Raw genomic sequence first — 22,984 nt, 5'->3', positions numbered from 1 at the left:
TCTTGAAGGGGAGTCAGCACGCTGATGGACATACCCGACGTGCACCTGCACTGGCCCTGCAGTCCCTTCGTTCTTGCACATTTGTGCGATCTTCAGGTGGGGGCACCCCCCCCCCCCCCAAACCCCAGGCCCTAGCAGTAGGTGGCTCCTCACCCATTAGATCGCTAGAATCCAGAAGATTATGGAGTCTCCTTCTCTGATGTCACGTGTGGTGTGGCTGCGTGAGTGGTTTTGCCCATCCGCGTTCCAGCCTTTAATAAGTAGCGGTTTGATCCTGTCCGTCAGAGCAGATTTGGACCCAGGAGACCTCTGTCGTGGGGTGTGGAGGGCGGCACAGTCCGTAGACCAGCAGCCTGGGCCCTTCATGTCGTAACACGAGCCCGCGGCCGGCCCGCTGCTCCTGGCACTTGGGTGGGATCTTCTCATTTCTCTGGCCTGTTCCTCAAATGAGGCCTCTTAAACTTCTTCTGGAGGGAAGGGTAACAAGAATTCTCAAGTTTGAGGAACGCTGCTTTCTGGCGATTGTTTCCACAGTTGCATAATTGGGGGTTTGGATGGGACAGTGGGACTAGATCGGGGATTATTATTAGATTTGCTGGGGAGGCATTTCACAAAACTAACAGTTTACCACCCTTACCCCCAGCGACAGACTCGCAGAGGCATCTTTTGGGGTAGAAATACGTAGGAGATCAATCACAGGTGATTTAAGTCTTTGAGACTCAGCAGGCATCCCCTTTGCCTTCAATGCCTGTTTGCATTTCGGGCCCTGTTTCCATCTAGTGCGTGGGACAGGACAGTGGGGGGTCTTAAATTCCTGGAAGCTTCTGCATTTGGAGGCCAGCGTCCTGTGTGGGTGTCTCCCCTCAGGCGCTGTGGTTACAGACAACAGCCAGTGAGCGTGACTGCCCTGTGCTGATCCCAAACATCTCTCTGGCTCTTTTCCAAGTGTGACTGGTTTCTATGCAGTCCTTGTGGGCTGGGCGCCCTCCTTCTCCCTTCATCCCTGTCTCTCTCCCTCGCTGCTCCTTGAGGGAGATCTTTGAACTTGAGAGTTCAAAGAGTTTAATCTTCGGACTAGTGAGCGATATATATATATATTTAATGTTTATTTATTTTCGAGAGAGAACACGAACGAGCAGGGGAGGGGCAGAGAGAGAGGGAGACACAGAATCCAAAGCGGGCTCCAGGCTCCGAGCTGTCAGCACCGAGCCCGACGCGGGGCTCGAAGTCACTAACCGTGAGATCTTGACCTGAGCTGAAACCAGGAGTTGGACGCTTAACACACTAAGCCACCAAGGCGCCCATGATGCTTCTTTTCCATTTGGTAATAATACATTTTGAAAGCTTCGTAGGTGGTAGTAAGGTGGAGGAGAAAAGTGGTCTGTAACTTGGCACGTAGAGGGGTTTTTGCACTGTCAGGAAGCAGTAACCTGAAGGAGAAATTGGACACTTTACGTAAAGAAATGTACTAATTTGTAGGTGATGCAGAATCAGAAAACTCTGAGGAGCCAGCTGTGTCCAGATGAATCGCCTGAGGGTTAGGAGGTGACCAGGCCTGGCCACTCAGCTGGGGCTTCTAGTGAAATGTTCTGCGGGGCAAGCCTTCTTTCTGTATTCTTAATTTCTAATCGGTTTTGTCCCAAACTACATGTATTTGAGGTGAGTTTTCATCCGGATCGAAGAATGAGTATGAGCTGCCTGCAAAGCGCACAGCTTCTCAGAGGCAGAGGCTGGAGGCTTGTTGGGACCGCGCTTCTGCGTGAGGAGGCTTGTTTCCAGGCTGGCCAGTACGCCGGCGGGTTTGTGCTCTGAGGCTCCCGGTGGAGGGCTTCCTGCGCGCTGGGTCTCAGTGTTGGTGTACCCGTGCGACCCTGGGTATGGTGTTGGGCTGTGCAGGGCCTTGCGAGGTTAGCTCAGTGGTTGCCCTGCAGTGTGGGGGGGGGGGGGGGGGCGGCGGCCCTGGGGGAAGGTCTCCCAAGGACGGCAGCACGAGAGGAAAGTAGAGAACGGTGCCTGTCCACTCTAGGAAAGCTGACGGCCTGTGAAGTCAGCTGGGTGGGAGGCACCCGCTTTCAAAACGAAGCGACACGGCAGCCGGCCTAGGCTCGAGTGGGAGACTCCCGGGCGCTGTGCGGGACAGCTCCCTGCAGTTGTGTCTTTGTGTGTACGTGTGTCTTCTTCTTCTTCTTTTTTTAATGTTTATTTATTTTGAGACAGAGAAAGATAAAGAGTGGGGGGTGGTGGTGGGAGGGGTGGGGAAGAGGGAGACCGAGAATCCCAAGCAGCCTCCATAGCTGTGAGCACAGAGCTGGATGTGGTGCTCAGACCCATGAACTGTGAGATCATGACCTGAGCCGAGATCCAGTCGGACGCCTAACTGACGCAGCCCCGCGCGTGCGTGTGTGTGTGTGTGTCGTGATGTAAAATGTTTCTCACTCTGGGTTTGAAATTTGAACACTGACATACTATACTTGCTGGTGCGGTGACTCCCATAGGCGTGAGGGGCGATTCAGACCTGCCAAGTTCAGTTGTCAGTGTGGGGTGAGTTGGTCAGAGTAGAGACACAGATGCTGTCTTGATAGCGTAAGTGAAGAAATCCGGACGTCCGCTGAGCTGGGAGCTAGGCCAGCGGGGAGGACTGTGCTGAGAAGCTGGAACTGACAGCACTTGTCAGGTGACGTTTGGACACCAGAGACAAGGGGACAACAGGTTTCTAATCTGGATGAGTGTCTACACACGGGTACCCGGACCTGGGGCAGGAAACGCAGCAGTCACAGCCGCCTCGGGGGCCCACGTGTGCACTGCAGTGTGCCGGTGGCTGCGGCTGTGACGTGGCTGGACTCGGACAGTTCGCTGGGGAACTCTGAGTTGGAGACGCGGAAGGGACTTGACGGCGTGGTTATCAAAGCCACAGAGGCAGATAAGATCGTCCAGAGAGAGGCGGGGAGCCACATTTAGAGAGCAAGTGGAGGAGGAAGTCTGGCTTGTGAAGCAAAGTGTTAGTAGAGTTGGGGAGAGAAACCCAAGTGGTTCGAGAAGGGGTGGGGGCGGTTGGGCGCAGAGGGCGGCAGCTCCACTCCTGGCGTAGAGGGAGGGAGAAGCGGGCCTGCCCTGGATGCTTGCGGCCTGAGCTCCCTCCTTGTCCGCACCAGTACTGTGTCACGTCGGAGGCGCGGGAGGGCTTTGTCTCGGTTGTGGACTTGAAATGCTCTCCAGGAGCCTTGTGTGCATGGGGGGCGGGGGGGGTGGTGGGGGCGTGGGGGGGTGTGGTGTGTGTGATTGCCTGAGTTTGCTCCTGATTTTGAGGCAAATGAGTCAGCCTTTTAGAACCTGGTTTCTCATCAGAGAAATGGAACGGTCCTGTTCCGGTAGGGTTGTCACGAGGTGAGTGAAGTGTTGGGAGGACGAGGCACAGGTTAGTGGTAGGGACACGCTGGGGCCACCATCCTGCGTGTCAGACCTCATACAGAAGGGACGTGAGTGCACCTGGGTGTCAGGTCGCAGGCACTCGGGCCAGCTTGCTTTTACTTGTCTTTTGCACTTCACCTTGGCTACTCCAGAATCCTCTAAATGATTCCTAACCAAGAAGCAGACCCAAGTGGGAGTTCCTGGGTTTAGACATTGTGTTAATGGGAGGACAGAGTTGCATGTGGACTCTGCTGGCCGGGGAGGCTTTGCCAAAAGCCTCGGATGGGGCTTGGACGACTGGCTGGCTCGCCACTTCTCATTCTCCCGCCAGGTGTGCGGCTGCCTTCGTGATGGGACAGAAAGTAGAAGGGGAGGGGTCCAGCCAGCACAAACTAACATTAAGATTTGTGGATGGGGCTCCTGGGGGGCTCAGTCGGTTGAGCGTCGGACTCGATCTCTGCTCAGCTCATGATCTCAGTTTGTGAGTCTGCATCAGGCTCTGCGCTGAAGGCATGGAGCCTACTTGGAGTGTCGTTCCCCCCCCCCCCCCGCCCAATAAATAAATAAACTGAAAAAAATTAAAAAGTAAAAAAAAAGTCCAGATAGACATGGAAAAGAGAGGCGCCTGGGTGGCTCAGTCAGTTGAGCATCCGACTCTTGGTTTCCGCCCAGGTCCTGATCTCAAGATTCATGAGTTCAAGCCCCCACTTGGGATTCTCTCTCTCTCTTTTCTTCCTGCCCCTCCCCCACTCGTGCTGTCTTGTCTCTCTCTTTCATAATAAACTTAAAAGTAAATTGGAAAAGATACCATGTAAAGAATAAACTCCCCTTTGTTTTTCTTAAGAAAGCAGTTTAATTGGTTCTGGCAGTGTTCCCCTCATTCCATGGGCTGGGCCTCAGGACAGCGGACTCACCCCGCAGGGCTGGGGTTGGGGCTGCAGTGCAGAGCGCCCGATCGCAGTTGCTCCTTCCACAGATGCTTCCTGAGCTTTGGCCTCATTACACAACACGGTACGGTCGGCGACACATGGGGCATCGGAGCTGAGCACGCCTGCTTCCGCTTGTCTCCGCTCCGTGGGGTGCCAGCTGGGTCCTCACAGCCCTGCGCCTCCCCCAGCTCCCTCCCCACCCCTTAGGTTGTGTCGTGCCGCGCGTCCTAGGAGTCCAGCCGTACAAAGTCTTGCAGTGGGTTCATGTTCTCCATGAAAAGAATACACTGAAGGAAAAGAGCGTGTTTTTTTCCTAAAGATTTTATTTTTAAGTAATCTCTACACCCACCCGACTTGGGGCTCAAACTCCTAGCCCCGAGATCAAGAGTCTTCTACTCCACTGGCCCCCTTTGGGGGTGTTTTGTTTTGTTTTTTAAAGTTTGTTTATTTTTGAGAGAGAGAGAGAGGCAGACAGAGACAGACATAGTGAGAGCAGGGGAGGAGCAGAGAGAGGGAGACACAGAATCCGAAGCAGGCTCCAGACTCTGAGCTGTCAGCACAGAGCCCAGTGCGGGGCTTGAACCTACGGACTGTGAGATCATGACCTAAGCTGAAGTTGGACCTTGGACTGAGCCACCCAGGTGCCCCTGGGGGTGTGTTTGTAAAGGAAACAATGTTATGTTGTATATTGAAGGATCTTAAACTTTTAGGACTAAAGAGGTTTAGGGATTCTCAAATCTTAATCCACTTGTTTTAGAGGTTGATGGTCTGAGGAGTTTCTCTCTAGTATTTAAAAAAAAAATTACCCTTTTAGGAAAAGAAAAACCTGGAAAACTTTTATAGTTCTGTAAGTTGCACTAGATAGGATGTTTAAAGGAAAACGTTTTTAAAAAATATTTATTTGTTTTTGAGAGAGTGAGTGGGGGAGGGGTAGAGAGAGAGGGAGAGAGAAAATCCCAAGCAGGCTCCTTGCTGTCAGCACAGAGCCCGATCGATACAGGGGCTCAAACCCACGAACTGTGAGATCGTGACCTGAGCCGAAACCACGAGGCTTGACTGACTGAGCTCCCCCCGCCCCCCCCCCCGGAGGAAAGCATTTTATAACCGCACGCGACTCTGTCGATGTCTTCATGGCGTGCTGACGTCTTAGTTCCTGCAGGCCACGAACACGGGAGTCCACGCACATAGGTCGTCTTTGGTTTCTTAAGGCAGAGTTTTCAGTGTGCAAGTCTTTGATCTCTTTGGGTAAATTTGTCCCTAAGTATTTTTTCTGATGCTGTTGTAAACCGTGTTTTCTTCATTTCCCTTTCAGATTTTGTTCTTGCCACAGTATAGAAACGCAACAGATTTTTGTACACTGATCTTGTATCCGGTAGCTTTGCTGCGTTGTGCCTTTTTTTTTTTTTTTTTTTTTTTGTATATTCTTTGGGTTTTATGTTCCTTTTTCAAGGCGAATCTTCTAGCTGGACGGCCCCGTTCAGTTCAGGCTTTTGCTGTGGTGCCTGGTGGAGGGTGGGTTCGTGCTTCCTGTCTGTGTCCCTGATGTGCTTGGTATGTGGCTTCTGTTAAGGTCTGTCACTGCAAGGCTTGCCTGTCTTCCGTGGGCTCCAGGGGCGGGAGTAGAGAGCACTTGCCTAGAACGAGGGGAGCCGTTCCTGACTCTGAGTTCCTGTGTAACGGAAGATAGGCTGGTACACGGCGTCCCGTGGTCTGTCCTCAGGTTGTTCGCTTTCTAGGAGTAGAGCCGGGTAAGCGTTGTGGGAGATCGCAAGTAAATGAGCCATCATTTTGCTGGAGCCTCTTCACACCAATGAGGTGGAACAGTCACCGCCCCCTTTGCCGTTATCTTCGTGTTTCCATTGCCCGTGACCCTGTCATAAAATGGTGAGGTCAGCATTGCACTCCAGAGATGGGCAGATACCAGCATATTCGTGTTTCTTTTGAGTTTTGCCCTTAGAGCGTGACGCTGATTTGGAATTCGATGAGTTTGCTAAGAGCTGGAGATAACCGGTACTATTTCCTGACTTAGACCCTCAGAAAAGTTGTTTTTACGTCCTCATTAATCAGGATTTCAAGATGTGTGTGTGTGCGTGATGTCTAAAAGACTGTTCCTCGTGGTGACGTACCATATTGAGGGTGAGCAGGGAGTCGGGGTGCTGGGGAACCTCTTGAAAGGCAGCGTGGGGTGGTGGTTGGTGGAGTCTGGGTTGGTCCTGCCTGGGAAGAGCCGGCTGGTTTTGTTTTTGTTTTTTTAAAAAAATTTTTTTAGTGTTTATTTATTTTTGACAGAGAGAGAGAGAGAGAGAGAGAGAGAGAGAGAGAGCAAGCGAGCAGGGGAGGGGCAGAGAGAGAGGGAGACACTGAATCCAAAGCAGGCTCCAGGCTCTGAGCTGTCAGCATAGCGCCCGACACGGGGCTCGAACTCACAGACCGCGAGATCATGACCTGAGCCGAAGTCGGACATTCAACTGACTGAGCCACCCAGGTTCCCCAAGCCAGCTGGTTTTGTACAATGTGGTCTTGTACACTTCCTGTGATTGTGCCCTCCCCCGCCACGCCCCCCCCCCCCCCCCCCCCCCCCCCCCCCGTTCTCACAGTGCGCTCCCAGTCACTTTCTCTGCTTTGATTTCATGCTTTGATTCTCCTGACTTTCTGGAATTTCCCAGTGTTTGGTCTACAGAGTTTCCCTTTTTTGATTTTCTTTATGGCTATGCATCTGTTTATTTTAAAAACTCATTTTCAGGGCACCGCGTGGCTCAGCCGATGTAGAGTCTGACTCTTGATTTCAGCTCACGTCACGGCCTCACAGTCCTGGGTATCCAGCCCTGAGTCGGGCTGCGCACTGAGCGGCGTGGAGCCTGCTTGGGAGTCTGTCTCTGTCTCTCTCACCGCCCCTCCCTCGCTCACGCTCTCTCTCATGATAAATGAATAAAAAGTAAAGAATCTGTGTCGTTTTTCTCGCACAGACGGCACACATCAGACTTCGGCACTTGTGATTCTTGCCTCGTGCATCCTGCCAGTCTCGGCGGGAACATTTCCCTGTTGCTTTAGGTGGATTCTCCGCGAGGCCGTGCGTTGTGACGGCCTTGCCCTCAGACAGGGGTGGGCCCCTGCCCCGTCTGTGGAGTGCTTCTTCAGCCCCTCCCAGTCGCCCACCAGCTGTGTCGGACACTGGCTTTTCACGTCTCCGCGGTCTTCGCCTGTGCTCTGTCCTCACCGATCTCTTTACTTCTGGGGCGGGGGGGGGGGGGGGGGGCGTGCCCTGTGAACCCCTGTAGCTGTAAGCCTGCAATAACGGTGCGGTCCGGTGCAGTTCTGTTTGACAACGGAGCCTGATTGTCGTGGCCGCAGGGGTTTTGATGTGAACATGTATGCTACATGAAGCCGTTTCCGTATCAGAATGTTTCTTCGGTGTGCACTCCTCAGAAATGGGGTTTCTCTGCCAAAAGGCATAAATGTTTTGGAGGCTCTTAATTTGCATTGTCTTCCAGACATAATTGGGTTAATTCCTAAAGCATTTTCCCTTAGACTGGTAAGACTTTTAGACGAGGATTTAGGAGACCTGGGTGCTCTTTGCAACTTGCTTTGAATTCCCTGCATGACCACAGACAACTAAACCTGATTTGGTTTCCTGTTTTGTCAAATCGCAGGTGGATGTACAGCCCTGGTTCTCTGCCCTTCAGGGGGGTTTGTGACAGTGTCCCCAGACGTTCCGGTGGTCACAGCCTGGGGGGTGCTGCTGGCATCTGGTGGGCTCCAGGTCAGGACTGCTAGTCAGCACCTTCCTCCAGTGCCCAGGACGCAGAGGGTGACCTAGCCTTGAATGCCAGTGCTGCTGAGTTTGAGAAGCCTTGGATTAAGACTACCTCAATTTTCTTCAAAACTGTAATGGTAGATGTTATTATTTGCTGTATTCCTGGTGTAGGTATTCATCATGCATTCTGTGTTGTTCTGTAACTTTTTTTTTTTAACGTTTATTTTATTTTTGAGAGAGAGAGAGAGCGTGCGAGCATAAGCAGGGGAGGATCAGAGAGAGACACACACAGAATCCGAAGCAGGCTCCAGGCTCTGAGCTGTCATCACAGAGCCCGACATGGGGCTTGAACTCAGGAACTGTGAGATCATGATCTGAGCTGAAGTCGGATGCTCGACCGACTGAGCCACCCAGACGCCCCCGTAACTGTCTTTAAAGAAAATTGAAAAGCTTAATCACATACTTGTTGCTTTTCAATAAAACCAAGCTGTGTGGTGTACTGGGATTTGCTTTTCCTTGCTTGTGTTTATCAGTGCTTGAGGTCGTGCCAGCTTCGAGAAGCCCTGTGCAGGAATACAGGGACAGAAAACCCTCGCTCTGTGTTTGCAAACACACCCAGCTGTAAGCACTGACCAAGACACCAGAGATCTTCAGCACTCTGAGGGTGGAACTTGGGATCCTGCTTCATGTGAATGCCGTGTCTGAGACAGAGCCTTCTCCTGCCTCTTGTCCACCAGTGTGAGTCCCTTAGTGACTCCATACTTTCGATGTGTTTGGAGACAGAAGAGAGTGTGATGTTCTGATGGGGTTGTGGAAAAAGGGTTGTGAGTTAGTGGTGTTTTTTCTTGTTACTGTCTTGGTTTATTCTTTTCAACGGTTTTTTTTTATTTTATTTTTTTTTTTATTTTTGGGACACAGAGAGACAGAGCATGAACGGGGGAGGGGCAGAGAGAGAGGGAGACACAGAATCGGAAACAGGCTCCAGGCTCCAGGCTCCGAGCCATCAGCCCAGAGCCTGACGCGGGGCTCGAACTCACGGACCGCGAGATCGCGACCTGGCTGAAGTCGGACGCTTAACCGACTGCGCCACCCAGGCGCCCCTGTCTTGGTTTATTCTTGAAGGTCTCAGAGCCCTCCTAGGAGATGATACAGTTTTATTCAGCCAGGTTTCTTCGTGATACTGTGCCGTAATCTCTCCTTTTCTTACTGACAAGGCCCCAGCGGCCACTTGATTTATTTGTTAAGGTTCAGGCCTCCAGGTGGAGGCTGAACACGGGGTGGGGGGCAGCAGGTGCTGTGGGAGGCCGGTCATCGGGGCTCTGTGAGCCAGAGGGAGAATTTGCGTTTTCTTCTGCCCGCAACAGGATGTCCCTAGAAGATGCAAAATGCAGAACTTTGACAAAGCCTTAGTAATTGCGAGATTTCCGTCAAATTCCACGTAAAGAGAAAAGTCTCTGAATGGTCCCTTCGAGGTCCCAGTCCTGAAGCCCCATCTCCAAGGAGACCCGTGGGCCACTGAGGGTTCTTTCCTGAACCTGGCCTCTCCGGGCACTGCTTTCCAGGAAGCATTACTGAGAACAGAGGTTCCCATTTGGATGGTGTCCTGACGCAAATCATCAAGCGCGAGCATCTTTCCTGGGCCCGTTCTCCCTTTGTAGCCCACACCAGCCAGACACACGTTTCAAACCCTCTTGTGCTTAGTTCCGTGACATGAAGGAAGCCGGCAGGGAAGTACGTGGTTGCCCCTCATGGAGAGACTGAGATGAGACAGAGACCTGAGGTAGAGACGTATAATAAGCTGATGTTGCTCTCTCGTTTCAGAACACACAGCGCCCATCGGGGACGCGCCCCCTTGGATTTCAGATACAGTCTTCGTCAGCGTCAGCTTTCAGCTATGGAATCGGTAAATATTTTATTGCACTGCTATTCATCAGTTTGCTATTTTCTTTGCTTTGTAAGAAGGGGCATGAAAATCATGGTGGACTTCCACGTGGGCCTTCTCGGGCTTGATGGTGCTGGCCGGGTGTTGTGGGGCTTGTCCTGGACCTCACTCAGATGAGGGTGTCTCCGAGAAGTGGTGGTGAACTGTGGGCTGATAACCGGCACTCTGGTTTCCCAGTGACACGGTTCTGTGGAGCCCAGGCTGGTAGACTGGCCCGCGAAGGGGGTTTATTTCTGTTCAGCCTCTTTATTTTCATTGATTGATTAATTGATTGATTGATTGACTGATAGAGAGCGTGAGCAGGGGAAAAGGGAGGAGGGTGGGAGGGAAAGAGGGAGAGAATCTCAGGCAGGCTCCACACTGAGCTTGGAGCCTGACATGGGGCTCGATCCCACGATCCTGGGGTCATGACCGAAGCCAAAAATCAAGAGTGACGCTCACCGGACTGGGCCGCCCAGGGGCCCCTGCTCAACCTCTTTATCTAAAGTGCTCTGTGCTCAAGGGGTCTGGAGACCATCGGGACCCTGTACTGACTACTTTGTTTTGTGCTCTGTGCACATTGCATGAACACCTGGCGTGAAGAAGAGCTTTTTGAGTCTGAGGATTGTTCCCACCTCTGGGGGAAGCAGTGGGGGCCTGGCTGTGCTCAGGTCTGGTGTCCTGTGTGTTTGGGCAGCTACTGGCGGTATCCCTGGAAGCTCGAGGCCAGCTCTTGTGGTTGGTGGGTAAGGAATGGGATCTTTGGCCAGGTTGCCCTGCTTACTTGCTGCTTCCTTCTGGGAACCACTGGCAAGGTTTTTGAGAGGAGGGGCAACTTTACCCCCGAAGACCCCAGGTTCAGGTCTGGTGCGGCGTCTATTGCTCCAGGACCGAGTCCCCTCCCCACCTTGGGGACATTGTTGCGCTGCAAGGCATTTATTTCCTCTGGAGTGTAGATCGCTAAAGATTGAAAAGAAAACTCTCGGTCGATTTTCGTGTCTCATACCTACGCCAGGCATTAGTGTCTTAAAGCGAACCATCCAAAGATGTGTTAACCCATTTTGCATTGTTGTTCCTAGCAGACATGAAAGAGACCTTTCCCTCTGCGTCTTTGGTGTGGAGTGTCCTTTATCTCAGCCATCACTGAATCAGGCCTCGTGGAAGCTTCCTGGCCTGTCCCTTTGACTTGACCAAAGTATTTCCTTGGAAATGGCGATAAGGTTTGACGGCACGGGAATCTTGGATGCCCCTGAGAGTAGGCCTAGAATTGTCCTCCCTTAATCTGCAGGATGGTTAATGCTTAGAAAGAAGCCAGTGTGGCCAGTGGAGGCGTTGCTGATCAGGTGGGGCGGTGGGGTGCTTTGTAACGCCCTGCGGGGGGCTCCCCAGGGTAGTTTCCCTGGGGGGGGGGTGGGGGTGGGGGTGGTGGTGGTGGTGGTGTGTGTGTGTGTGTTCGTCATAGGCAGTGGGGCAGCCACGGAGAGACTAGGTCCAGGAGAGAAGGAAAAGGTGAGGCAGAGGGAGAACCGAACCCACTCACACCGGGAGGCTGAGCTCTGTGTTTGTTTGAAAACTGTAATGTTGGTCTTAATTTATAATGAGGAAAAAGGAAACGTCACTTAAATTAGGCTTTTAGTAAGTCTTTGGTGATTCAAAATAATGTATTTCCTGTTTAAAAGAAAACAAGTTACTAGCAACTCTTTGCCGGCAAATTCTTGGGCTGGCCCAGGGGTGTGGAGTTAATAGATGTGTTAACATTTAGAAGGTTTTCAACATAGGAAGGATTGACTTTTTTGACCATATCACAAGAATAACCCAGGGTGTCTCATGCCATTTATTACTTCCGTGAACCATAAATACTCAGGTAATATTGATTGTAATAATCTTTTAACAAAGGACTGTTTAAAGAAAAGACTAGTGTTTGGATTGAATAAAGATAAAGGTTCCTGTTAATGTGAGGCGTGTTGTGGCTGCAGGGAGGCTGGGCCACCTCTTGGGGAGTGGCCCCGCTGTGTGTGGCAGCAGGGCCAGGCCCATAGCAGTGTGCCGCTTGCTGAGGTCTGCCCTCCGTGACCATTCCTGGAATCAAAAGGCAGAATCTGAAAAACAGAATGATTATAGGCTCTCTAGTAGTTTTTCACGGTTATTCACATCAGTAATTAATTTTCATTTTGACCCCCTAAGGTCGAATATGAGCCATTTAGGTCAGGTAGGAGAAGAGGTGGGCTTGCTAAATCCCAGAGTATTTAATCCTGTGCTCTCGTCTCTGTCTGAGCATCATTTAGGCGCCCAGTTTGGATGGTTCTGGGCTGGTCCCGCCCTGAGTTGTTTCAAGCATGACTCCGGTACAGGGTCTGAGACAGCCTGTATGTGCCGGGCTGCTCTGTGACTTGGCTTTCTGCATTCAGTCCTTGGGCTCCTCCCCTGTGAAGCGGTAATGGTGACACCCATCTTAAAGATTTCTTCTGAGATTAAGTGGCCCTGTAAATGGGAATAAAACTCTATGAAAATGTAAGCTTTAAAATAATCAGATAAGTTTTTAAACCTTTGTTTAGCATAAAGCTAGTTTCAGCTGACAGCTGGTGTGATTCTTGCTTTGCTAACATTTCTTGGTAGAGGGTCCCTGCCTCTCCAGAGCAGGGCTCATAGCGGCTCCCACTTCACCAGGGGTAGGGGAGAGTGTGTGCACGTGAGTCAGACTTGTCTCCCGGCCCTGACCCCTGGCAGCGTGTGTAAGTGTTACACTCATGCTTGCTGCGAAACAGGAGTTCGGAATTATGTTTCCAAAAACAAAATAATTTCTGAAAGTAGCATGTTATAATAATAAAACAAGTGTTTTTTTAAAAAATATTTATTTATTTTTGGAAAAGCACAAGTGGGGGAGGGGAGAGAGAGGGGGACAGAGGATCCAAAGTGGGCTCTGGGCTGATAGCAGCCAGCCCAGCGTGGGGCTCGAACTCACGAACCACGAGACCATGACCTGAGCCGAAGTCTGATGCTCAGTGCGTTCACTGAGCCACCCAGGTGCCCCACAGGTAGTGTTTACATGAACAGAGGTGTAGATTTTAATGGTTTATACTGTTAGTTTGAACACCTCTAAATAGAAAAAAATGGTCGCTTTGTGACTTTCTGAAACACTGAACTTGCAGGGCATAGTTTCAGGTTCCCTGGATGTGATGCTGAGCTGGGTGTCCCTATAGGTGGTACTCAATGTGGAGAGGTGTGCATGGCTGCACGTGGCCTGTGTCCTCCAAGCACAGGGACCAGCAGTCTTGCTGATGGCAGAACCGGGTGCCCCTGTGCCGGCTGTCCGTGCACTGGCGACACCAGGGACCCCACCCGAGCAGCAAGCTTGGAGGGCGCCCTCTGGACCCAGAGTACGATGCCATCCGGTATTGAAACAGAGAGAGGCTCTCGTGAGTTTGTGTGGTAGGAGTGGAAGTTCTTCTGACCTGACCGCCAGCCCGATTTGCCTTGGCCGTTAGGTGCAGTTCATGGTCACAGCACAAGTGGTTGCCTGTGAGCTCTACGTGCCGCCACGGACCGTGAGCAGTGCTGGGTTGGATTTGCAGGTTGTAAGGAACTTGTAGGTCCTGATGCTAATTCATTTGAGTTTTTAACAAAGAGGTTTTGCTAGGGTTTAAAAATAGATAACAAAGCACACTTTGCTTGGAGATATGTGTAGCTAATTAATTGTGCCAGTATAATTTCCTGAATTTTTTAGTGTGATAAATTTTTATTGTGTATTTAGTTCTAGAGAATACTCTTTGACTAGGCTCCCTTCAGCTACGTAAATTAGATGTCATTAGAATTAGAATTCATTAAATGCATGTTTTTTGGTTAATATAAAAATTAACAGTGTGTCCATGCACTTTTCCCCAGAAACTTTTGCCGTCCCCACATGACCGTGCTTGCCACTGCGGGGCAAGTGCCAGCACGGAGTCCTGAGCCTCGGGCCAGGCAGGTCCCCCTCCTGGGCACCTGGCTCGAAGGCAGCCGAGTGTGGAGGCCGGGCGGGCAGAGCGTGTTGACTTTGGCAGTGGGCGGCTGCCAGGGCTCTGCTCGCCGTGTGACCCGGCGTGGAAGGCTCTGCTTCCAGACACGGATGCACTGTGCGTACGCATGCGCTTTCTTCCTTGACACTGACTGCTCCGTGTTCTCTTTTGTAGCTCTGTGTCCCCTCCCCCTTCAGTCGAAGCTTGGATTTCCCCGCCTTGGACCTGGGTGGAAGCTCCTGTGGGCTTGGAGGACATTCTGCTTGGGCAAGAATAGGGAAGGAGGGAAAGAAGTAAGGGAAACGAGGAAAGGTTCTTGGGAAATGAAATGACACTTGCCTTTTAAAGCTTTTGACTTTGTCACCTTTTGCTAACGGATGGTTTTGTTTCTTGGAAAAAATAAACCCTGGGTCCCTTGTCCATCTCTGAACGCCAGAAGGGAGCAGCATCGGTGTGAACCCTGGGTATTTTTGGAGGGCGGAAAGGCAGAAGGGTAATTTTGGGGGGCGGTGGGTGAAGACAGCGTTATCCTGCAGCTCCGGGCCTCTGGGGGCCGGCGGGGGCGGGGCGGGATACGCTCGCCTGGTGGCCGCCCCAGCTGGGCAGGCGTCCTGCACCTGCTCTGTGGGCCTGGCCGAGTCGCTCCCGCCGCTGCTTCTCCTGAGTCTTCTCCTCTGTCCATTTTCTTCATCTCCTGGATGCAGTCAGCCTCTTTACAGTTTGTTCTGGTTCATTTTTTGTTAGTGGGAACCAGAGTTAAACCCTGCATCCTAGTGGCTGACAAGATGCTGCCTTGGAGGCAGGTGATCCCACAAGAGCGTCAGGTGGTGCTCAGGTGACCGGTCCGGTGCCTGTTTTGTGCTGACCTCGGCCCTGTGGCAGAGCAGCACGGAGCGTTGAGAAGTGCGAAGGAGATGGAGACGCCCGTTGAGGTGTGACCACATTTGATTGAAGAAACCCTGTGGAGCTCCAGGGTATCCTGGCCTGGAAACACCGTGTTTTAAACTTCAGTGTTATAATTAAAACTTCCATTCACATAAAAAGCCATTTTCGTTCTTTTCAAAAGTTTGCAGTCTGGCTCACCTCCCCCGACACCGTCGGCGCCCGTTTTCTAATGTGCTTTTGCACTTTCGTGGGCAGAGCGACTTACAGGGGACCCGCGGGAATACCGGCCACAGCTCGTGGGGAAGGGACGGAGACACAGCGGGCCCCCGAGCACGCTTGTGAATGGGGCGCTGCAGCCCGCTGGCTGGTCTTCAGCCTGGGATCACGGAGCCAGTCTTTGGGCCTGAGTTCCGTGGCCACAGACGTGTCTGGGACAGACAGGTTTGTAGGTGAGCCTGGGGCGGTGTAGCTAGAGAAACTCTATTTTGACTGGTTTTTGTAGGAAAAGCTATGATCAGGTGTGTCGGCTCACATTAAAAAAATCCCTTTGTGTTTGAAGCCCTTTCCTCTGAGTCCCCTGTTGCCTGGCCCTGTTCTGTGGGCTGGCTCTCTGGCGCCCTTCACCCAGGTCTGCTGTTCTTTGGGGTTTCTGTTCAGTCTTCCCTGGGAACCACCTCACCAGAGGCCAGGGTTGGGCTTCTATGTCCCCCACCTGTAGAGGAATCTCACTCCAGAGCACCTGCTGACTCGCATCTCCCAGTTACCTCACTTTACGTCCTTTTTCCCCCCTACTTTTCTTGGGTTTTCCCGAGAAAATAGGTAGCATTTTCCACATTGAAAAAAAATTTTTTTTAAAAATTTATTTATCTGTCACCACAGAGCCTGATGTGGGGCTCGAACCCACGAGCCGTGAGACTGTGACCTGAGCTGAAGTCAGACTCTCAACCGACTGAACCACCCAGGTGCCCCTCCACATTTTTTCCCTAAGATTCTAGGCCTCAAAGATGTTGAACAGTAGGGTTTTCGAGGTGCCGTAGCTGATCGGTGGCAGAGTGAGCGTTCGAGTCTCGGGTCCCTACGTGAACGCAAGAGATAGTTGTGTTAGCGTTTGACTTCAGGGAAGATAGGAGTAAGCTGGTGGGAAGGGTCAAGGTGCTGGCGTGTCCAGGAAGGGAGTAGGCCGTATGGGTTTTCTGCAGCAGCTGGCTTTCCTGGGAACCCTCTTTTAAATTTGTCCCATGGTTGTGCCACGGGTACGTTTGCTCGTATTTAACGTCTGTGCGTGGGGGGGTGGAGGGTGAAGTCTCATCCCCAGCACCTGATGCTCTCAAGCCTTTGGTCCTGGGCGGAAGTGATGCACTGAAAACGGGCCAGGTCCAGAACAAGGCCTGGGAGCAGAATCCGTGAAACCTGGGTCCAGGGTGAGGCCCATTTCTAAGGGCCTCCTGCCTGTCATCCTTTTCCTTCTCTGTTGTCCAGGGACCTGTCTGCTGCGTCTGGCCTTTTCTGCCTGGTCAGGCCACTTACCAGCCTGGGTGGTGCTTTGCATGCCTTTTCCCCTTGTCTCCATTCACCTGGCAGCCTGAGACAAGTAGACTTGGAAGGCTTGCCCCTGGCATTTACACAGTGCAGCCGCGTCCTGAGGGCCGTGGCCTCATCCGTGGAGAACCTCGTACAGGCCTGCGGTGGCCGATGCCAGTGTGAGGTTTCCTGGCCGGCAGCTCACCCAGTGTTGGTTTGCTGACTGCGTGTACCCAATACTTTTGAACCGGAACCACACCCTCAGAGCCCTGCCAGCTGGGGCCGTGGTCACACGCATGCACGTTTGTCTGGGAGTCCTTGCTGTTGGTGTCCGGGGTCGACTTGAGGGGGAGTAGCACCACCGTGTGTGTCTGTAGCTGCTGGGGGACAACCATGGTTTCCCCCACACTGTTCATGAGATCCTCGTCCGTGACCCATCAGTCTGGCTCTTTTTTTTTTTTTTTTTTTTTTAATAAGTTAAATGAAGATGGAATGTTAGCCTGTGAACAAAGCCGTGAATTTCTCTGCTCCTTCTGTGCTGTCAGTGGCCCAGGGGCAGGGAGGGGGGCCGGGCCAGCGGGAGAGGCACGTGGCAGTGGTCAGTCCTGCTGGGCTCTCTGAGTTTTTCCCTGCCCGTCCTCTCCCCGTCCGCTCTCTCCGCGCCCCTCACCTCTCCTCTCTTTGCTGTCTGCCGCTGCCTCCCGGAGCATCTTTGTTTTGGAACCGGCACACCCCAGTGGGGCACAGCCTGGCGGGGGGCACGGCTCTGTGTCGTGTCCTCAGTTGTGCTTGGTGAGCTCAGGGGAGACGCTTAGGCCCGTCTTGTTGAAGGAAGTCTTTCTCCTGATCGTTCTGTGCAGGCTCGTGCTGCATTTTGCCTGCTCCAAGTCTGCTGTCCCACTGCGCGCTGTCCTTGCCCTTTCTGTCCCCTGAGGTCCTGAGCAGCAGGGGTGCGTCTGTCTCCCTCACCACAGTGTCCTTTATCCATAGCTCACGTCCTTCTGGGGGCTGTGAACTTCTGTTTCTCCTCCAGGATTGCCTGTAAGTCCAAGAGCACTCTGGGTGGTTTGTAACTGGGTTCTTTTTCCCCACTGCAGGGAGTGCCAGGGAGGTGGTCCTGTCCCTTGTTAATAAGCGTGTGCCCCTGCTTTTGTGTGAGGCCTGGGGACAGTGCTGTGGTCATAGTGTGGTGTAAAATGGGTCTTCCTGGAGGCTGTTCTGTATGTGCTAGTCCAGAGTAAGTGGACTTCTGACTCATTGCACTAACCCCTTGCTGTGTGTTTGTAATTAAGAAACAGAAAACAAAGTGCATCACTGGATTCAGGACCTTGGTGATTGTCTGGTTGAAGTTTTGCTGGAGACCAGTTGAGATTCACCATGATTCATCTAGTCTGGGGGAGGGCTGGGGGGGGCACAGGAGGGCATAGCGCCCCAAGTGCCTGGGGTGTCTGGGTGGGTCCCGAGGATACCCAGTAGCGCCTTTCCTGATAAGGAGCCCCAGGCACACACCTTGCCTTGAACGTAATCGGCTCTGTCCCCAGGAAGTGTGGTAGGGAAGTCACTGCTCTATCACTAGCTGTTTTGCAAATGTGCACCACAGTGTATTTTCTCTTTATTACCTAAGTAGGGCATCTATTATAAGCTGCTGAAAATTATTTGAGGGCACAGATTCTGGGGGAAGAGCTGCTCTGGGATTCATTTAGAAAGAACTGTGGGGACAGGGCGCCTGGCTGGCTCAGTTGGATGAGTGTGCAGCTCTTCATCTGGGGGTTGTGAGTTCGAGTCCCACATTGGGCGTAGAGATGACTGAAAGTAAAATCTTAAAAAAGACTATGACTGTGAGGAAATGCTAAAGGAGAGAAATTTTGTTAGGTTTTCTCTCCCGCTTTGCCCAGGTGTCACCAGGCTGTGGCAGGCGGTGTGCCGGGAAGCTCCTGCCCTTGACCGTGGCCCAGGTGCCTCCTGGAGAGGAGAAACCATTAGATGCTGCTTTCCACAAGTGCGACGTTCAGTTCTTTTAAAACGACACGCCGCATTTCCGGTGGTCCTGCCAAGGAGCGCACGTTGCCTGCTCCCGAGAAGGGAGTGCCAGCCAGGGCCCAGCAGTGCCTTGACGTGGCACTGTCTCCACCTGGGCTGTCAGAACAGCCCTGTGGGGTCGGGACCGGGGAGCACAGCCTCCGGCCTCGGCCTCGGCGCTCCTGAAACCCCGTGCTGGGGGGGTGTGGACTTGGGGATGCTCGGAGCGCCTCCCGCTCGGGGGTCCTCTCGGGGGCAGGGCTGCATCGGCCTCAGGACAGAGCGTGGCCTGCTGTTTGCCTCCGACCCTTTAACCTGATGCTTCGTTCCCGAAGGGCCTTAGAGGGACTGCGTGCGACGGTGTGCCCCGTGTCCCGTGACATCCGAGGAGCCTCACACAGGACCAGGTGTTCTCCCTTTGGCTCCCTTCCTGGGGCCTGTGCTGTGCAGGCTCACAGGTGCCTGGGGCGTCTGTGTTCCCAAGGCTGGGGCACCGCCGGCCCATAGGTCTGTGCCGACGACTGACTTCCTAGAGGACTCTTTTCCTCAGGTGACTGTTCCCAGCGAGCCGTGCTGCCCCCCAGTGAGGCCAGGCCGGCTGCTCCTCGCTTCTGGTCCTGTCGTGGGTCTGGCCCCTGGTGCTGCGTCCCCGCACAGCCCTGCCCCTCCCTGCCCCTTCGTGTGCCCTGCAGCGCGCACTCTCCACCCTCCCTGCAGGCAGTGGGCGTCTGTGTGTGGGTGCTTGACACTGTTGTTTGGGGAAGCACTTGTTTTCCTTTTTTCTTTTGGATCTGCAAAATTTTGTTAAGCCAGAGCTGGAGAACTTTTACAGTCTCAAATCATCAAGAAAAAAAAAGATTAATCCATGTCAATGATGAGGACAGAGAATAAGTTGAACAAACCACGTCATTTTGATGGAGAAGTACTTTTTAAGCCACTATCAGCTGCCTAATCCTGGCTGAACGCTCGTTAAGTTCCACAGATGTTGAACTGGAACTGAAATGTTGTTCAGTTTACCTGTAAACCTGGGGGATTTTGGCTTCTATCGAGGCGTCTCCCCCCGGGCAGCACAGACCGTCCAGGAAGTGAGGCCAGTTGGTTGGGACAGACCGGTTCTGAGTTCTCATAGGGTCACCCTGAGACTGGCAAGTGACAGGGCCACGCGGTGATTGTTTGGAAGCGTCCCTGTGCCTGGTGCGGGTTGGCACGTGTTGGGTATTCGACAGTCTGTCGAGAGCAGAGAGAGTGAGCCTGTCGGGCACGGGGCAGGGGGAGTCTTCCTGGCAGCGAGGGCTTCGCGGCAAGCGTTTTACCTCTCACACTGTGGAGCTCCAAGGATTGCTGTGCGCGTTACTGGAAAAGCATCGCTGCGGTTTCCCACCGTCCAGCTCGTCCGGGTGACCCAGTCGGTGCACTCTCCACAGCCGATGGGTGACGCCACGGGGTCTCTGGTTTGCGCCTCCAGCCTGCCTCGCACCCCCCACCCGGAGTGTCCCCGCGTCCAGAGAGCCCGCGCTCGGGCCCTTCACAGTTGGCCAGACCTACGTGCTCCAGGTTGTCGTGAATTTAAAACAGACCAAACGTAACTTGAGGTTGTTGCTTGGGGGGGGGGGGGGGGGGGGGGAGGGGCTTGGGGGTGGGACAGGGACTGGGGCAGGAGTGGGATTTGGGGTGAGCAGGGGCCGAGTTTCTCCTGCCCCTCCTGCATTTCTCCGCACGTCCTGCTCAGGTGTCTGCCCAGCAGTCTGAAGAGGTGTCCGCCTCAGGAGACCCTCCCAGGGAGGGCAGCCCCAGGCTGTGGTCTCCCTGGAGCCCCTGCGGGCCACCTCCTGGTCCACAGACGTGCAAGGCCCTTGCCGGGACCCCTTAGGAAGCGCACTTGAGTCTGTCCTGCAGTGTGCCCACGTCCACGGCACTTAGCTTCTCTCCCGCAGACTAGACTCGCGATTCTCCACCCCGGTGTAGAACACTTGGGGTTCACTGGGGGTTTTACCTGTTTCAAGATGTCACCAGATTCTCCGTAAACAATTTTAATTGTATTCACTTGGTCACCACATAGAATGCCTTGTGGTCCTTTCTGGTCGGTTTTGGGAGTAGGCTCTGTATCCTGACTCAGCACCAGGATTGCCGCTCAGGCCTCCTTGCCTTCCTGCCTGGCTGGCAGAGCGCACATCACTGCAAGGAGGGCTGGCCTGGTGCTGGTAACCAGCCTGGGCGACTTGGACTCAGTCAGCTCACTCCTCCTCGCCGCTCCCACGTCGACCTTCGTTTCCTCGTCTGTAAATTCGGAGACACCTGCGTTACAGGATTCTGGATCATTTTCCTCTTGACACTCAGAGGATGTTACTGGGGTCGGGCTCACAAAAGGACGCTGTGAAATTTAAAATGGTGTCTCTTTCTTGCTGAGCAAAAAGGACGAAGTCAGAGACGTGCCTCAGCCAGAGGCCCCTAGGCTGGCTCCTTGTGTGCCTGACCTGTAGCCCGCAGGGCGCGCTCTCTGGTCTCCACACACCTCAGTCAGAGGCATTTCCGGTCTCTGCAGGAGCACGGGTGCAGAAAGGTCCAGCGGGTGGGGTCAGGCACACCTCCGTGGTGCCTGTGGAACAAGGCCATCTGGAGCCCCCCCAAGGAGTCTGGAAGCCAGCGTTTCTTTTAAACACTCAGATTTTGTATGCGTACACCTTTTCTCTCGTCTCATCGAGGGGACAGTGTTCCCGGGCCCTGGCAGGCTGTGTGATGGAGGCGGGGCCGGGGTGGTGGCATCGCCACGCTCCTTTTGTTCCTGGGCTCTGTCCTCATGCTGTGCGGCTCAGAAACCCTTTATGTTGTAAACACGGAGAAGTCCAAAAAACTCTTGTCTGTACGTATAATAGGTATGTCTGTTAATAAAACATTTGCTTACTAATTGTACTTAAAATCACGGATAACAAACCCACTGTATAACACGGTTTTGCTAAAACAACTACATTTTCCGAAATAAAAAGTTGGTTAAAGTAAGCAAAGAAAATGTGTAGTTGGAAGAGGGAAGAGCACTGGAATCATTTTTGGCTTAATTTTGGAGATGTTCTTTGAAACGACACCCACACTCCACAGACGGCTGTCTGCGTGCTGAAGGTCACCAGTCCCGTGGAGCTCCCCTTGGCCAGGGGTGGGGGGCCGGGGGGCCGCTGCTCCTTGGAGCCCCCTGGTCTGTCCAGCCTTGTGACTGCGTCTTCCCTCGCGTTCGGTTCTGCAGCCGTGTGCGTTGGTGGTGTGAGTTTGGGTTTGTGCTGAGTTAACTTCGATCTTCCAGATGCCGATGTCCTGCCTCTCATCATGTCCGAGAGTCCCTCTCGTTTCTGCAGCCGCCCCCTCCTCAGATGAGCCTGAAAGCTGTCAGAAGCTGTCTGCGCATGGGTGGGGGGTGGGGGGGGGGCGCGGGGAGGGGGGCGCCAAAATTCGAACATTTGACCGTGCATAAGTTTTGCACTGGCAGTAAATTAGGTGCTTTCCTTGTAATGGCAGGCTTGTTTTGTTATTTTCCAGACATGAGTTGCCAGATGCCACAGCAGGATAGCTGGAGTTTGCATGTCAGTCACTCTTACACATAAATATCCCATGTGCCCTGGAAAAGTGTTTGTGCTGGAGACACCTGCTTGGTATACAGAAGTGCTTCCTGCATACTTCTCTGTCGCGTAGGATATAAAAACCAGAAGCATAGAGACTTGGGATCTACTGAAGTTAATAAGTATTGCTTTATCCTGGAGGTTCTTCAGCGAAATTTAGACCGTCAACTTTGCATCATCAGTGCAAATATTACCCCAGCTAAAAATGCAGCGTTCTCCTGGGAGACATTTTGAAAGGGCTGCAGGGGATCTGTAGGGTCCTCAAACCACACCTTGGAAACAGCTGTCTGAAGCTGTTTGTTTGGTCTCTGTGGGAAAATACAGCTCAACAAGCCACGTCTGCCTGTGTTTGTCTATCACTGAACACTTACAGGCTTAGGAGGGTCTGGTCGTGTATTTTCTCCCCACAGTACATGCGTTGGCCTACATTTTCAGAGGGCTCCTGACTCTGTGGACCCTGGGTGGTGAGCCCCTCCTGGAGCCCTCATGGAAACGTAAAACTCTGCCCCCTTGAAATGAGGCCGTGCAGATCATCTGTCTTTGGGCACGCGCCCATGGGCCCGGCACACATCCGTGACTTGTGTGTGGCTCTCACAGAGCTCTTTTCCCTGCCTCTCTGACTGTGCCTTTGGCCGGCGCAGGCTGCGCCTGTGCACTGCCCTTCCCCGGGGCTCCCGCAGGCCCCTTGCGTGGCTCTTCCCTCCTCGGAGCTGACCCGCACCTGCTGTCCTAGACGGATTCTCTTGGGTTCCTTAAGTCATGTGCTTTCCCTCCGCTCACTTTAGTCTTGTCTTTTAGCTCAACCTGGCCACTGGATTAAAAAATTTGTCTATGTTTTTCCAAATCTTGCGGATATTTAAAGATGACGTGGATTGCAATAACTTAAAATACATCATTACGTATTGCCAGTAAGAGAAATTGTTAAAGTTAGGAAGTTCTGTGTACTC

General features: G+C 52.9%; 1 protein-coding gene across 17 annotated transcripts in view; it reads left to right on the top strand.

The window, feature by feature from the left end:
- Nucleotides 1-22,984, top strand: part of ANKRD11 (ankyrin repeat domain 11) — a 180,982-nt gene that overhangs the window by 60,052 nt on the left and 97,946 nt on the right. For 15 of the 17 annotated variants that reach the window (XM_078439150.2, XM_078439148.2, XM_078439151.2 and 12 more), the window contains one exon: nucleotides 9,913-9,994. The exons of 1 other annotated variant lie outside the window; for it this stretch is intronic. The gene's annotated coding sequence lies outside the window, so the exon portion shown is untranslated. Of the gene's footprint in view, nucleotides 1-8,602; nucleotides 8,830-9,912; nucleotides 9,995-22,984 lie in introns of those variants that run through there. One more of the 17 variants, XM_078439139.2, reaches the window with a different exon arrangement.

Source organism: Panthera onca, chromosome E2 (genome assembly GCF_046562875.1).
Source record: "Panthera onca isolate mPanOnc1 chromosome E2, mPanOnc1 haplotype 2, whole genome shotgun sequence".
In the NCBI taxonomy this organism is placed as follows: domain Eukaryota; kingdom Metazoa; phylum Chordata; class Mammalia; order Carnivora; family Felidae; genus Panthera; species Panthera onca.
Note: the sequence above shows the minus strand (reverse complement) of the source record. Positions and strands in the feature narration are given on the sequence as shown.